Consider the following 14,461-nt stretch of genomic DNA (forward strand, 5'->3'; position numbering starts at 1 on the left):
CTTCCCTAAATGCAGCGTGGTGAACTGTACCAGTCCAGCAGCTGTGTAATTCTTCATCACACTTCCAACAGGCACTGAATTCACAGCAGCACTGCTATCCTCTCGAACCAAGACATCAACCCTACACACACTGGGCAGATGAACGACTGGTGCCTCACTGTGCTGAAAAAACGAAACCGTCTCTCTTCCGGTTGCAAAGAAGCAAGCCACTGGAAAGTCCCGATTGCCTCCTGATATGTATGCCAAAAGTACTGCGACGAGGAAGATGTCAACATATGGCATCTTCCAGTACTGAGACGAGGAAGATGTCAACATATGGCACTCCAGTACTGAGACAAGGAAGATGTCAACATATGGCACTCCAGTACTGAGAAGAGGAAGATGTCAACATATGGCACTCCAGTACTGAGACGAGGAAGATGTCAACATATGGCACTCCAGTACTGAGACGAGGAAGATGTGCTTCAGAAAGAGGATGACTTCTTATAATAATGTTGCCAGACTTAACGTTATGGTGTGCTGATTATTTTGGCAACCAAAGATGTTCGCTACGCTCCTGCATGGCTGCGGGTCGTTTCTTCTAACCCGCATCCACTTTCACCACATCTGTTGCTTGGGCGCCTGCTCATGTCCCAGGGAGTCCACCAGATGCCACCAAACTAACCGAAAACTGTCTCAGACGTGGCCTTTAGCCGCAGGGTTTACTGTCAAGACCTTCTCCCATCCTCCACGACCCGCTGCGTCGGCGGACAGCTCACCCTCCTGCTGATCCTTCACCGCACGGCTGCGCTGAGTCCCTCGATGGGTCTTCTCCTGCGATACACTATCCTGCATCGCCAAAGTGAAGTAATCGGCACGAGGGCGAGGAGCAGGTAAGTCTTATTTATTAACGCTGGAATTCCCGCCGTTGTCAAGGACAGAGCAAAAGCTGGTCCCTCTGTCTCCCTTCCATCTGCCAATCTCCCCACATTCAATGTCCCCATTCCAGGCTGGAATGGTCCTGTACCAGATTCCACACAGATCAAGTATTGAGTGGGGATTCTAACAGACTTGTTCAACCCACTGGGCCAATTTGCATGTTCTAGGGTGGGTGATGCAGCTGGAGTGACCCTGGAGGGCTGGGGGCATGTCATAGGTTCACCCAGGCTGGTCTGTCCATCACCAGCCTTGAGAAATCTACACCTGCTCAACACTATGGGCCTCATCACGAGTTGGGTGGTAACGCCGGCTATATTAGCGCAGCGCTAATAACCCTACTGCCAAACCCGCCAGCGCTATTAGCGCCGGATCACGGGTTTGGCGGAATGGTTATTGCCCATTCCCCATTGGGCTCATTCGGGAATTCCTCATTCCCCATTGGGCCCAATGGCGAAAATTTGCGCTATTACCACTGTCAGATTTCCCGCTGGCAGTAAACATGCCGAAAATCAGCAAATTTGCTGCGGATTTCCCCCCAGCTCAGACTTGGAGGGAATTCCGCCAAGGTCATGATATGGCGGACCCTTAAATGCGGCGGTAATAGCACTACCGCCGCATTTAAGGGTTACCGCTAGACTCGTGATGAGGCCCATGAGACCAAAAGGTAGGGCTCGACAGGACCCAGTACCGGGTGAGAGCTCCAGAACAAGGGATCCCGTGGTAAGGATGGGAGTCCCAGAGGTTCAGCAAAGGAGGATAACATGTTTAACATCCAGGGGAGGCTTCCGTGGGCAATGAGGCATTTTCCCGAGATATGCAATCCTGAGGCTTACTTCCTGAGACCTTCAGGAAAACGTACCTAAAGTGTAATGGTATCGCCCATGAACAGACATCAGACATCAACCCCCAAGCTCATAGGATCTTTGATCAGACATCCAGGAGAGTTATCCTTAGTCTTCAGCTGGCGCAACTGTGCCTATGGTGAAACTGGAACAGCAATGGTGTAGGCTCAGCCTGGGGGTGCTGTGCCACACGTGACCCCACCCATCATCAGTACTCTGCTGAAAAACCTATGAGCGGAACATAACTGAACAGCAAGGATGGGACCAAGAGGTCGTAAGATTGAGGCCCATACTGCAGACATAATCACGGATTGACGCAACCTTCTAACTGGTGATGTTTAGCATTGGTTTCTTGTAAAGAAATGTCATGGAGTGGATGTCAAGGCCATCACCTGTGCACCTGGAAGGTCGATGCTCTCAGGTTCTGTCGGAGCCTTGCAGAGGAGCGGCGGAAGCTGCAGAGTTAGCCTGTGGCAATAGCAACACAAGTGTGACAAGCAAGATGGTGGAATGGCCTTATCAAGCCTGGTCCACAAGCTCCGGATTTAGCCATGCCCAGAAGATAATTATGATTTCGAAGAGCCAATCCTCACGCTTAGGAATGGGTAATCGACAGCAGAGTGATGTTCAGCAGTGGCCGGCTCAATGGGTGGGGCCTGTGAACGACTAAGAAGTGCCGATATCTGGGTGAGGGCAGCGGTAGATGTAGTTGAAGACAGAAAGGAGGTGGTGTTTTGAAGCAGCACCGCGGCATGAGTGTAGCGCTAAGCAGAGTCCCAGATGAGCTAGGTAGAGTGCCAGGTGAGCTAGTTAGAGTGCCACATGAGCTCGGTAGAGTGCCAGATGAGCTTGGTAGAGTGTCAGGTGAGGAGAGAAAGAAGAGAAGTGGTGGAACAGTGCAGGGATTTGAGGGGAGATACGGTGGAAAGCGAGAACCGGGAAGTGAGGAGTTGAGGAAGATCGGGAGAGTGCAGCAGAAGAAGGAGGCGGGAAAAAGAAGAGAGATAATAGGGTAAGAGTAAGTTGAAGAAAACCTGCTGGTGCTGAAGAACGAGCAGGGGCATAGAAGGATAAGATTGGACGAGGTTGGAGGAGAGGCAGGACCTGAAAGCGGATGATGGAGAGAGAAGAGATAAAAGACTGGGGGAGGTTGAAGAAGTGTGAGAGTGAAAGGGAGTGAGTAATGTCCAGTGATGGCAGAGAGGAGGCCCTGGTGGAGGAAAAGCGAAAGGGAAGAGAAAGGGTGAGGGAAAGTAACTAACTTTAGAGGGTGAAGCAGGGACTGGAAGCCATGAAGGACTGACCATGGACACTGTGGCCAACACTGTCCATGGGCCCTGAGGGCCTGAACCGTGCCCTACCCAGGCCCTCCCACAGGCCTTGGAGCTTTACCTTCAACACAGCGGTCACTTGAGTCCTGACTGGATCACTTGAAAGGAGCAGCAAAGGACTGACCACTAGCCAAGCCGAGACAGTAGTGATAGGCCACTTAAAACCCAAAGGACTGGCAGCGGCATTTCAGGGAAAGAGGGGGGTAGACTGACAGACTAGAGTGCCTAGAAGCTGGAGTTGGCACTGGCCACGATATACTTCATTGGTTAGGCTAGCTCTTGAAACTTTCAGCCTCAGATGAAGAGTCGGTGATGACTCGAAACACGTGTCAGGCTACTTTGTTATTAAACTCATTGGACTCATGAGAAATCCGTCCTTCTTTGAATTACTTGGAACACCTGTCACTGTTGCACTGTTCAGCGCAGTGAGATTGAGAACTGTCTGTGTTCATTTAGGTTCTTAACTGTGGGTGGCATCTGGCAGTGCTCCCACACCCCTCAGCCACCTGCTGCTTTAGTGCTTCCCTAATTTCTTCAGTGTACAAGCGCCGTGGACTTTGACTTGTTCTGCCAAACATGTATTTTTCATACACACATGACGTCCAGGAGGAAATGATATGATTGGTTATTTATAATGCTCTTAATACCCAGAGGTTTCTAACCACGGACCTGGGGATCGAACCTGTGTTGCTCTGTGTTGTCTTGCTTCCAAGGTGAGCACGTTGCCCCTGAGCTATCCTCCCGAGCCATCAGCTTCCACAGTGTGCCTGTATCTTTCTTTGACTGCTTCACCGCTAGCCATCACTGGGATGCTGCTGGTTGCAAATGGGTCTGCGGATGTAGTTGTGCTAAAGAGCTCGCATGAAGGGTTGCAATGCTTCCGCCTCCTACCGATTCCAAGAAATGATGATTTCATGATGAAAATAGTCGGAGTTTATTGATCGTCTAGAGGCGATGGACTCTCAGACAATCAGGCGTGAAGGCTCCGAACTCTGATGCAAGCCAGGCAGGCTGCATATAGCCAGGCTCGGCAGAAATGGGCCATGCAAGGCACTTTGGTGAACGCTTTCTAAACATTCAGGATAAATTAACCATGGGAGTGGGCCAAACCTGCTCATAACAGACCACTACCCAAATTAAGAGCCGGTGCACTGGACTTGACACCAGATTAGTGGGTTGTTACCCGGCTGATATCGACAGTGGCATCCACAACTGTAAAAACCAGGCTTCAATGAAATAATACCCGTCGACAAGCATTCATTCATTGGGCATTTTATCCAAACAAAAATGGTTGCCATGGAAACAAGGAAAGAGTGCTAAAAACCGAGCCTCTTCTCTCTTTCAAGTCGTCCATTCCTTAGAAGATGGTTTTGGTGGCTAGGAAGGGCGAGGGAAGACGAGGTACATACCAGGCTTGTTTTATTATTTGTGGTCGGGTAATCTGGATTGGTAAAAGGACGTTGTGAAACATTGCTGGCAGCAGCAGCCAGGGCCTTAATTTCACCAAAATGTCTGGGCAGCGGAAGTGACATCACACGACCCCTGACCCCCTGGTGAAATGGTGCCATTTGACAATGCCTCCAAGTGACATCACGTGAAGTGATGGCAAAAACCTTCAGATTTTTCAGATGTGTCTAGCACCAGTGTTTCCAGGTGCTCTCATTTCAGCCAGATATAAGAACCGAGGGACAGATGGAGGCATGATTTGTTAATGTTTTTTTTTTAATTTTATTGTGCATTTGTAAGTATATTCATGATCACACATTTTGGGAATGTCATTTTCCAGATTCGATTTAGGGTCTATATGTAAAACATACATAATGCAGTAATTCTAACAGGGTAACCAAAATCTCTACCGCAGGCTACAACTAGCGTATGAAACATATATTCATCAATGTACACAGAAGTACACGTTATCTGTGGCATTGCTGTGTTAAACAAGCCAAAAAAGCACTGATCTGGGGAGGCGTGCACTGCTGTTTACCAAGGAGAAAAATGCTGCACGAGCAAGGCCTGAAAATTAAATCAGTGACCAGGATTTAGTATCAACAAAATTCCCTGGTTATAAATGTATCTATGAGTCAACTACCACTACGATAGAAGAAACCTATTAGACTGGCCTGCATGCACACAGGGGAGTTCACCTGATAATGTTATCTTTGCTGGAGTATTATACCTGGGAAAAGTTATTTCAGTTTACCCAAGAACCACCAAAACATCAGTCTAGCGAGGTAAAACTACTTACATATCATGCTTGCATTTTTAAAGATGCTGACTAATAAATGTCATGCCACCACAAGCAATCGCTAGACTGACTGCACCAAAATGCCAGTCTAGTTGGGTAATGACAGACGTGAACTTGGCTCTGCCCAAAAATACCAGTAAAACATGCAAAGTCAATAAAGGATGTGGCAAAAATGCTCCTGTGATCCCCAGTCTCCCAGGGCCTTACACACACCCACACACATGCATCCCCTTTCACACACCGGTCACTCACCCATACAGACACTTTCACATTCACTCACACTGGATTCACCCACCAAGAACATTCAAAAACACACCATCACATCACATCCCTTCTCATTCACCCACCAGTCACTCACACCTTTTCTAGTATCCACTCATTGCATTCTCTACATAGTCACCCGCCCACCCACAACATTCAAAAACACACATCACATCCCTTCTCATTCACCCACCAGTCACTCACACCTTTTCTTGCATCCACTCATTACATTCTCTACATAGTCACCCGCCCACCCACAACATTCAAAAACACACATCACATCCCTTCTCATTCACCCACCAGTCATGCACACCTTCTCTTACATCCACTCATTGTATTCTCTACACAGGCACCCACCCACCCAGACCATTCAAAAACACACATCACGTCTCATTGACCCACCATTCACATGCATACATCTGACACGCACTTCACACATGCAAAATACACATCATATTTTCTTTTTAAGCCATCTCACCTTTTTCTTGTAGCTTTGGTCCGTCCTTCCAGGTCACCCTCGGCTTCTCAGTGCTGCTCACAAACAGGAACCAGGAAGCTGCGAGAGCTTCCTGGTTCCTGTATGTGAGCTGTGAGGGAGGAAGCCGAGGGGTAGAGGTGGGAGCTGAACGTGGCATGTGACATGTGCCACACGTCACGGTCAGCTCCAAACCCTACTGGGCGCCTCCCCGGCCCAGCCTTCACACTAATAGGTGACGACTGGGCCGGGGACACACTAGACCTGGTGTGGTGTGCCCCCCTGCATCACAGGGCCCCCGCTACACCAGGAGATTCAGGGTTATTTTTGGAGAGAAACCTTTATTTTTCTTTTTAAGTTGGGTTCGCAAGGGAGTCCCCCACTAAAGGCATTACTTAAAAGACCATTGCCTATCATTGCGTCGGTTTGTGGAGCTTGCTAGTCCAGTCATTATCCCATTGGTCCCAGCAGCGCATCCATTGCCAGTGACGGAGCCAAGATGGCATTAGTTTTGCACAGCGTTATGTATATATCCTGTCTGCCCAGAGGATGCCTGGAACCGAGAGGCACTTTCCAGTCTATGCTCGTTGCTCCTCTCTCTGAGCATTTCATTCTGGGCTCAGTGCTCGGATTGCCACCACTAAAGGCAGTTTATTCGCCTGCTTTTGTTGGGAAGAAAGAACCTGTTTTTTAATGCTAGACTGCTCATCCATGCTCCCTATCTGCGTGCCATTAGTTTAATAATGGCAAGGCACCCTCCGGTGCTTAGGAACCCCAGCACTGAAGAAGTGGAAGAAAGCACAGGCCCAGCAAGCAAACATCATGAAATGTACAGACCCTCAATGGAAAAGGGTAGGAGGGAAAACATGGCCACAAAAAAGGGGTGATCATTGACAGATCATCACAGAGGGGACAGCCCTGTCCTAAGAAACACGCTTCCATGTCTGGCTAAAATAACACGAAGTTCTGTGGAGTAGAGATGCACAAATCACATGATAAAGCATCTGACATCATGTAAATCCTTTATAGTGACATTGAGTAGAACGACTGTGATTGTAGCCTTAGTTTTACCACCCAGAAGGGAACCATATAAGTACAAATCTCCCATGGGTTTTTCAACTGTACCATCAAGGCTTAAAGGAAATAAAGTGCTTGCTACGATCACCTGCTTGTAGTCATAGTGTTACACCGAATGAAGCTGAAGCTTTATGCACTTCTCCTCTTTCTCCTGTCTCAACATGTGACGCTCTCAAAGGTGGATAACACAGTCCACACCCACTCCCCATTAAACACTCGCTGCTCTGTGTGCAGCCTTGTCATGATCATTGGTTTCCGTTCTGAATGCTTGTCTGAAGCAAAAAGAAGTCAAGTGTTAAAAGAAAATGCAACATAAACCATTAAAAAGAAATAAATGACCAACCTCTTAATTGGACTGGAATTCGAGCCAGTGATGCTCTGCGTTGTTTTGATTCCAAGACAAACGCGTTGCCCCTGATATGTCCTCCCTACCAGAACCAAAAAGCACACCAGAGCAAGCGACTGAGACTCGAGTTGAATTCTGGGCCGCCCGGGCCCTGTGAGGGATGGCATTTCTTCTGTGGTACCTGGACCCCCTGCGCTGGGGTGGTGGCACCGGCCCAGACCAGGGGTGGACTGGCCTAGAGGGAATTCTGGAGATTTCCCGGTGGGCCTTTGCACTTTGGGCCTCTTTTGTGTGGTATTTCAAATGTTCTCTTAGGAAAAGCATTGGCCTTGCTGAAAATGTGTCACATGGGGCCACCTTGAAAATGATTTACAGGGCCTCTTTTGGTCCCCAGTAATTATTTCCAGGGCCTCCTTTAGTTCCCAGTCCACCCCTGGCCCAGACTACCTGGAGCCTCGGGGTGGAGGCAGGAAGGTCCTGTGAATTCCGAGAGAGGGCGGCCCGTCCATGCAGCCTACTGCAGTGCCTGCACAGCACAACCACTGTGGGCAGGCACATCCCCACGCCCACCCAGCGTGGAATAACGATGCGATTGTGCACTGAATTCGTCCTTTGATCTTTCAACTGTACGTCGTGCACATTATGCCCAGAGTGTATTCGTTTATAAGCTGAACCCCACTGTGCAGCCAGTGTGCTTCTTCGCCCTCCTTTTCTTTGGCATTTAATTAATTGATTAGCAATCAAACGAGAAAGCGGAACCTCGGACCTGCAACGTTCCTTTTATACACACGGAATTATCGTATAAGTTCAGGCCTGGCGCAAAGTCTGCTTAGAGGGGCAACAGAGCCTGATAGCTGTAGAAATGGAAAGAGTCCGAAAGACCCGCTCCCTCTGAGATTGGAAGACTTGCTTCATCGACCAATAAGCAGCTTTGAAGACTAGAATAGGACACAGCGTGCTACCCGAGGAGCCGGGAACATTGGCACGGGACCTGCTGGCAAGGCTGGCGGAACCGCAACCTGCCCTTTCTCTTCTCTACCATACTGCTTTTCTGCCCCATTCTACCCCTCTGCCATCTTCCTTTAGTGTCACCCGCCTGTGTTCTTCTGTTCTGTAATGCCCCTTTCTCTTCTGCCATGTTCTCTTGCCTACTCTACCCCTCTAGCTAGTGCTGTTTCCTTCGGCTCTAGTCTCTGATTTTCTTTTTAATACTAGGCCTGCCTAGTCTTCTTCTTTCCCATACCATCCCCTGTGCCTTTTCTATCCTACACTCCCCCTGCCCTTTTCTTTTCCATGCAACCCCTCTCACATGTCTTCTTTTCTGATGTACCCTACCCCTTCTGCCTAGTTCTCTTCTTTTCTATTGCATGCCACCCCCATGCCCTCTCACCTCTTTTCTTTTTTTATACTACCCCTCCACATTTTCTTTTTGCTTTTCTGTAGTACCTTCTTTGCACTTTTTTCTGAACTGGTTTGGAATACTACACCTCCGTCCGTTTGTCTTCTTTTCTTTGCTTCCCCTTATATCGGCTTCCTCTTCTTGGCCATACCCCGGCTGACATTTCTTCTAGCTTTCTACTCTACCCATGCCCCCTTCTTTTCAATGCTGCACCCTCTGCCATTTCCTTTTCTTTCTCCGCTGCGCGTTTCTATTTTCTTTCATCTTCACCTCTGACGTTTTTTTGTCTTTTCTTTTCCATTCTACCCTTTGTCCCTTTCTTGACTTTTATTTTCTTTGCTACCCCCTTTGACATCTTCATTCGTCAATCCTTTCCTGTGGATATTACGTCATGTATTCACATCCCAATGGGAGTCGAAGCTGTAAATACGAGCTCAAGATCTGCTCACCCTCGTTATTTGGTAACAACACTAGTAAGAATCTTTCGGAAATCTGTGCAGAAACGAGTGTGACGGAGAGTAAGAGAGAGAACGAAAGTAAGTTGGAGAAAGAGAGAATAAGAAAGAGAGTAAGAGAGTGTGCGCGTGAGAGACAGAGAGTAAGAGAGAGAAAGAGAGCACAAGCAAGAGAACGAGTAAGAGAGAGTAAGAGCGAGAGAGTAATCAAGCGCAAGTAAGAGAAAGTAAGAGAGAATGTGAGTGCGAGTAAGACATAGAGAGTAAGAGAGAGAGAAAGAGTGCACAAGCAAGAGAAATAGTAAGAGGGAGTACGAAGGAGACAGCAGAGAGCAGGAGAGTAAGAGATAGGGTATAAGAGAGAGTAAGAGTGAGAGAGTAAGAGAGAGCAAGCAAGAGAAAGTAAGAGAGCATGTGTGTGAGAGTAAGACATAGAGAGTAAGAGAGAGAGTAAGAGAGCACAAGCAAGAGAACGAGTAAGAGAGAGTAAGAAGGAGACAGCAGAGAGCAGGAGAGTAAGAGATAGGGTATAAGAGAGAGTAAGAGTGAGAGAGTAAGAGAGAGCAAGCAAGAGAAAGTAAGAGAGCATATGTGTGAGAGTAAGACATAGAGAGAGAGAGCACAAGCAAGCGAACAAGTAAGAGAGAGTAGGAAAGAGACAGTAAGAGAGCAGGAGAGTAAGAGATGGGGTATAAGAGAGAGCATGAGAGAGAGTAAGAGCGAGAGAGTAATCAAGCGCAAGTAAGAGAAAGTAAGAGAGCATGTGAGTGTGAGTAAAAGATAGAGAGTAAGAGAGAGAGAAAGAGAGCACAAGCAAGAGAACGAGTAAGAGAGTAAGAAGGAGACAGCAGAGAGCAGGAGAGTAAGAGATAGGGTATACGAGAGAGTAAGAGCGAGAAAGTAATTGAGCGCAAGTTAGAGAAAGTAAGAGAGCATGTGAGTGCGAGTAAGAGATAGAGAGTAAGAGAGAGAGAAAGAGAGAGAGAGAAAGAGAGAGAGTAAGAGAGCACAAGCAAGCGAACGAGTAAGAGAGAGTAGGAAAGAGACAGTAAGAGAGCAGGAGAGTAAGAGATGGGGTATACGAGAGAGTAAGAGCGAGAGAGTAATCGAGCGCAAGTTAGAGAAAGTAAGAGAGCATGTGAGTGCGAGTAAGAGATAGAGAGTAAGAGAGAGAGAAAGAGAGCACAAGCAAGAGAATGAGTAAGAGAGAGTAAGAAGGAGACATCAGAGAGCAGGAGAGTAAGAGATAGGGTATACGAGAGAGTAAGAGTGAGAGAGTAAGAGAGAGCAAGCAAGAGAAAGTAAGAGAGCATGTGTGAGAGAGTAAGAGAGAGAGTAAGAGAGAGAGTAAGAGAGCACAAGCAAGCGAACAAGTAAGAGAGCGTAAGAAAGACAGTAAGAGAGCAGGAGAGTAAGAGACGGGGTATAAGGGACAGTATGAGAGAGAGTAAGAGTGAGAGAGTAAGAGAGAGCAAGCAAGAGCAAGTAAGATAGCATGTGTGTGAGAGTAAGACAGAGAGAGTAAGAGAGAGAGTAAGAGAGAGAGTAAGAAAGACAGTAAGAGAGCATGAGAGTAAGAGATGGGCTATAAGAGAGAGTATGAGCAAGAGTAAGAGTGAGAGTAAGAGAGAGCAAGCAAGAGAAAGCAAGAGAAAGCAAGAGAGCATGAGAGTAAGAGATGGGGTATAAGAGAGAGTCTGAGAGAGAGTAAGAGTGAGAGAGTAAGCGAGTAAGCAAGCACACATAAGAGTAAGCATAAGATAGATTAAGAGAGAGAGAGTGCAAGAGAGGGTAAGTAAGAGAGAGAGACAGAGAGAGAGAGTAGGAAAGCGGTGCTAGACACAGGCCCCTTTGCTAGCACTTGGAAGAGCGCTGAGTTGTACTTGTTTTATAGCCATTTTCCAAAGAAGCCAGAAGCAGATCAATTGGCCCGCTTCATGGTGAGATGGTTTGCTGACTATCCCAGTAGGAGGTATTGCTGCGGGAGGGGGTTGGGGGTAGGTGGCATGTGCCAGGTGCTCAGTGTCCCGGTTTATCCAAAGACTTCCACCATTATCTTCCGTTCTCTCCTACATTCCACGCCATCTCTTCTTTGCAAACCACCCTCCCTAGGAGACTATCCCGTGGCCAAAAGTCTCCCTCCTCGCACCTTAAGAATTCACGAGGTCGCATCTTCCGCCGTAAAGGAGGGTCGAGGGGCCTCCTTGAGAGGTGGCGGCAGGCGGTGAAAAGATGCATACAACGTCCACACGTTCTCCTGTCTTTTGCTGAAGTAATGGCTTTCACATAGGAGCTAGTGCAGTGCAAGGCCTCGTTATCACGCCATTTTGTTTACCTCTAGTCGGGCCCGTTAGTCTGAGCCGATATTTTAAAGCTGAACAATACTCCCTCTAAATCTCCAGGAGGCCAAATTAGTATTTATGTCATCCCTGCCCAATGACACGCAGCTATTCTTTGGGGCACGACGAGGTGAAGTACATTCTGAAGTCCCTGCAAGTCTCTCTCATAGCTACCATGTCTCCCATGCTTGGCACACAAGTACCCACAGCCGTATTCCCTGCAGTGCACGTGCCAGGATCTCAACAGCCTCAGAGGCAGGTTATAGTGCTAATCCATAAACAGAGCCGGGAGGACAGGTCAGGGCCAATGTGCTCGGCTTGGAAGCAAGACTACGCCGGGCAACACAGGTTCCATCCCCGGTCCGCGCTTATTAAGCACGTTATTAATATTACGTCTTTAAATTGCAGCCCTCTGCTAGGGATCATGACTCCGAAGGCAGGTGGGGGTGCGGGAGTGCGGGGGGAAGAACAGGGAAAGAGTGTGGCTTCTACATTACGAAACACATGGGTATACTAATTCCATAAACAAGGCTGCCGGTAAGTGCAATGCCACGCACGGTAGGGTATAACGTAAGTGGAGTGTGGTACCCACGTGCGCTCGGTGCAGAGAATAATTCTGGCTCTGAACTCAAACTACGGCATGGAAGGACCTCACGGAAGGACCTTCGAACTCTGTTGTCAGGTGCAGAACCAGTGTTGCCAACTCCTTAGTGAAGAAAGTAGCTATTGGCTCCCCTAGAAGTCGCCAGAAGTAGCTAGATGACGTCACTGCCTAATTTGCATAATTACCTCCTCTTTCAACCTGCGATGGCTTTTACTGTGGCCCCCTCCCCTTTTAACACCTCCCTTTTAAGTTATCAGTGTGTTTTTGCATTACTCCCGTTAGAAAATGGGCGAATGACCACACTTTTTTCAATTTGTTTGGAAACTTGCATAAATGAGCAAGTCTCCAAACCAATTGAAAAAAGTAGCTAGATTTCTCGCTAGCCGCTTTTTAAAGAAAAATTCGCTAGGGGGGCGTACTTTCTCGCTAAATATAGCGAGAAAGTCGCTAGGTTGGCAACACTGTGCAGAACGTCTCTGAACCGAGACTCGTATATAGACCCCTCCCACAACTCCCCAGAGAGGAAGTGGGGATGCCGCCATTTTGGAATGGTATGATAATGTTTCCTCGGGGCATTTTGCATAGGGCACTGCCAACACATTGGCTGGCCATCCACAGACACACAGCAGTTCAGTGGTTGCCCAGAATGGGGTGAAAGGGGCAATTCCTGGCATTATAGTCTTGAAGCTACAGCCCCGTCAGCCTATATCCATACCTGCCTACATTTGAAAATCAAAAATCCTGAGATGTATGCCCCGCCCACAGTCACTCAAAACTCTGCCCATTTGCACATGGCCCCGCCCACAAGTCAAAAAGGTCAACTCCGTTGTAATGTGATGTGACGTCAGAAATTTGCAGGTTCAAAGTGAAATATGCGTATTTCATTAAATTGCCTTTTCACAACCACCCTAATTGCATAGGACAAAAGGCATTCCCCTTCCATAAAATCAACACGTTAAAATGAGCACATGCAAACTCCAAGAACCAATACAAAGGTTTTCCCTGAATGTTGCACTACCGAAATTGGACATTTCCCCTTAGTTGTTTTTCATCAGGTTATTTAGTGCAGTGGTGAGTTGTCCAGCCTGCAAACCTGATGGCTGTGGTTCAATGGGGCTGAGCCCACCCCAGTGCCTTAAGTGGCACAACAAAATGAGCCGGGGCTCATCAAGGGGGTGTGGCATAACGCAGCGGTCCTGCTGGCCTGTTAAGCCACGCCAACTTGACGTGCCCCGGCTCAATGGGCTACTGGCACCCCTGCCAGGCAGCCTTTAGTAGAGATCAGCACCCCCTCCCCCCAGGGGAGAGGGTGCTGATCTCTGCCTTTATTTTCTAAAGGATTGCTGGCAGGGGACAGCACCTTGCCTATTCAGCCTTAATGGTGGCGCTGCCCCTCGCCAGCTGGGGAGGGACAGCGTCACCATTGAGGCTGAAAGGGTGAGGCCGCTGGAAGCAGAGGCCGTTCCCTGAAGACTGAAACTCCCACGAAGCGCGGGTGCTTCGGAAAGCCACAGGATTTAGAAAACAAGGCCTCTGCTTCCAGCGGCCTTACGTGGTGGCGCCGGCTCTTGCTTGAAGGGATGCCTCGCAGGTGCGGTGCCACCATTATGGCTGAAAGGCCTTTTTTTCTGAAGCCTGAAGCTCTCGCACAAGAGCGAGAGCTTCAGGCTGTAGAAAAAAAGCCTTTTCGTGTAGTGGCCGGGGCTGCCAGGGGAGATTAGTGGGCCCTGGCAGAGCCCCGCCTCAAAACCAGATTTCGGAGCCTGCCGGGGCCCAGCCCCGTCAGGCCACAGCCCACTTACAACCCTGGTCCACCACAACCTGGGCAAAAAGAATGAAAGCAAAAGAAGCACGTTCGCATTGAAAGTCGGCAGAAAAGAATGAAAGGTGAAGCAAAATAAACGCGCGTTATTTTGCTTCACCTGCATTCTGTTTGCCAATGTGCTGGAAGCGTTCCAATCATTGCTGCAGAGACAACGCCACACTCGGGCCGGGAGCCGCGGTGGCCAAGTCCTGTAAGGATATTTAAAAAAAGCAATCAGTGAAAGCTGCCCCCCACCCCAACGGCTCATAGGAAGCACATTGGCACCGTTTCCAGGTCCGTGCAAACCTCTACCCGATTGGCTACCGGCAGCAGTCTTTGACAGCCAATCGGGTGGAGGATCTGAC

The sequence above is a fragment of the Ambystoma mexicanum genome, chromosome 13 (genome assembly GCF_040938575.1).
Source record: "Ambystoma mexicanum isolate Mex_15411 chromosome 13, UKY_AmexF1_1, whole genome shotgun sequence".
NCBI classification, from domain to species: domain Eukaryota; kingdom Metazoa; phylum Chordata; class Amphibia; order Caudata; family Ambystomatidae; genus Ambystoma; species Ambystoma mexicanum.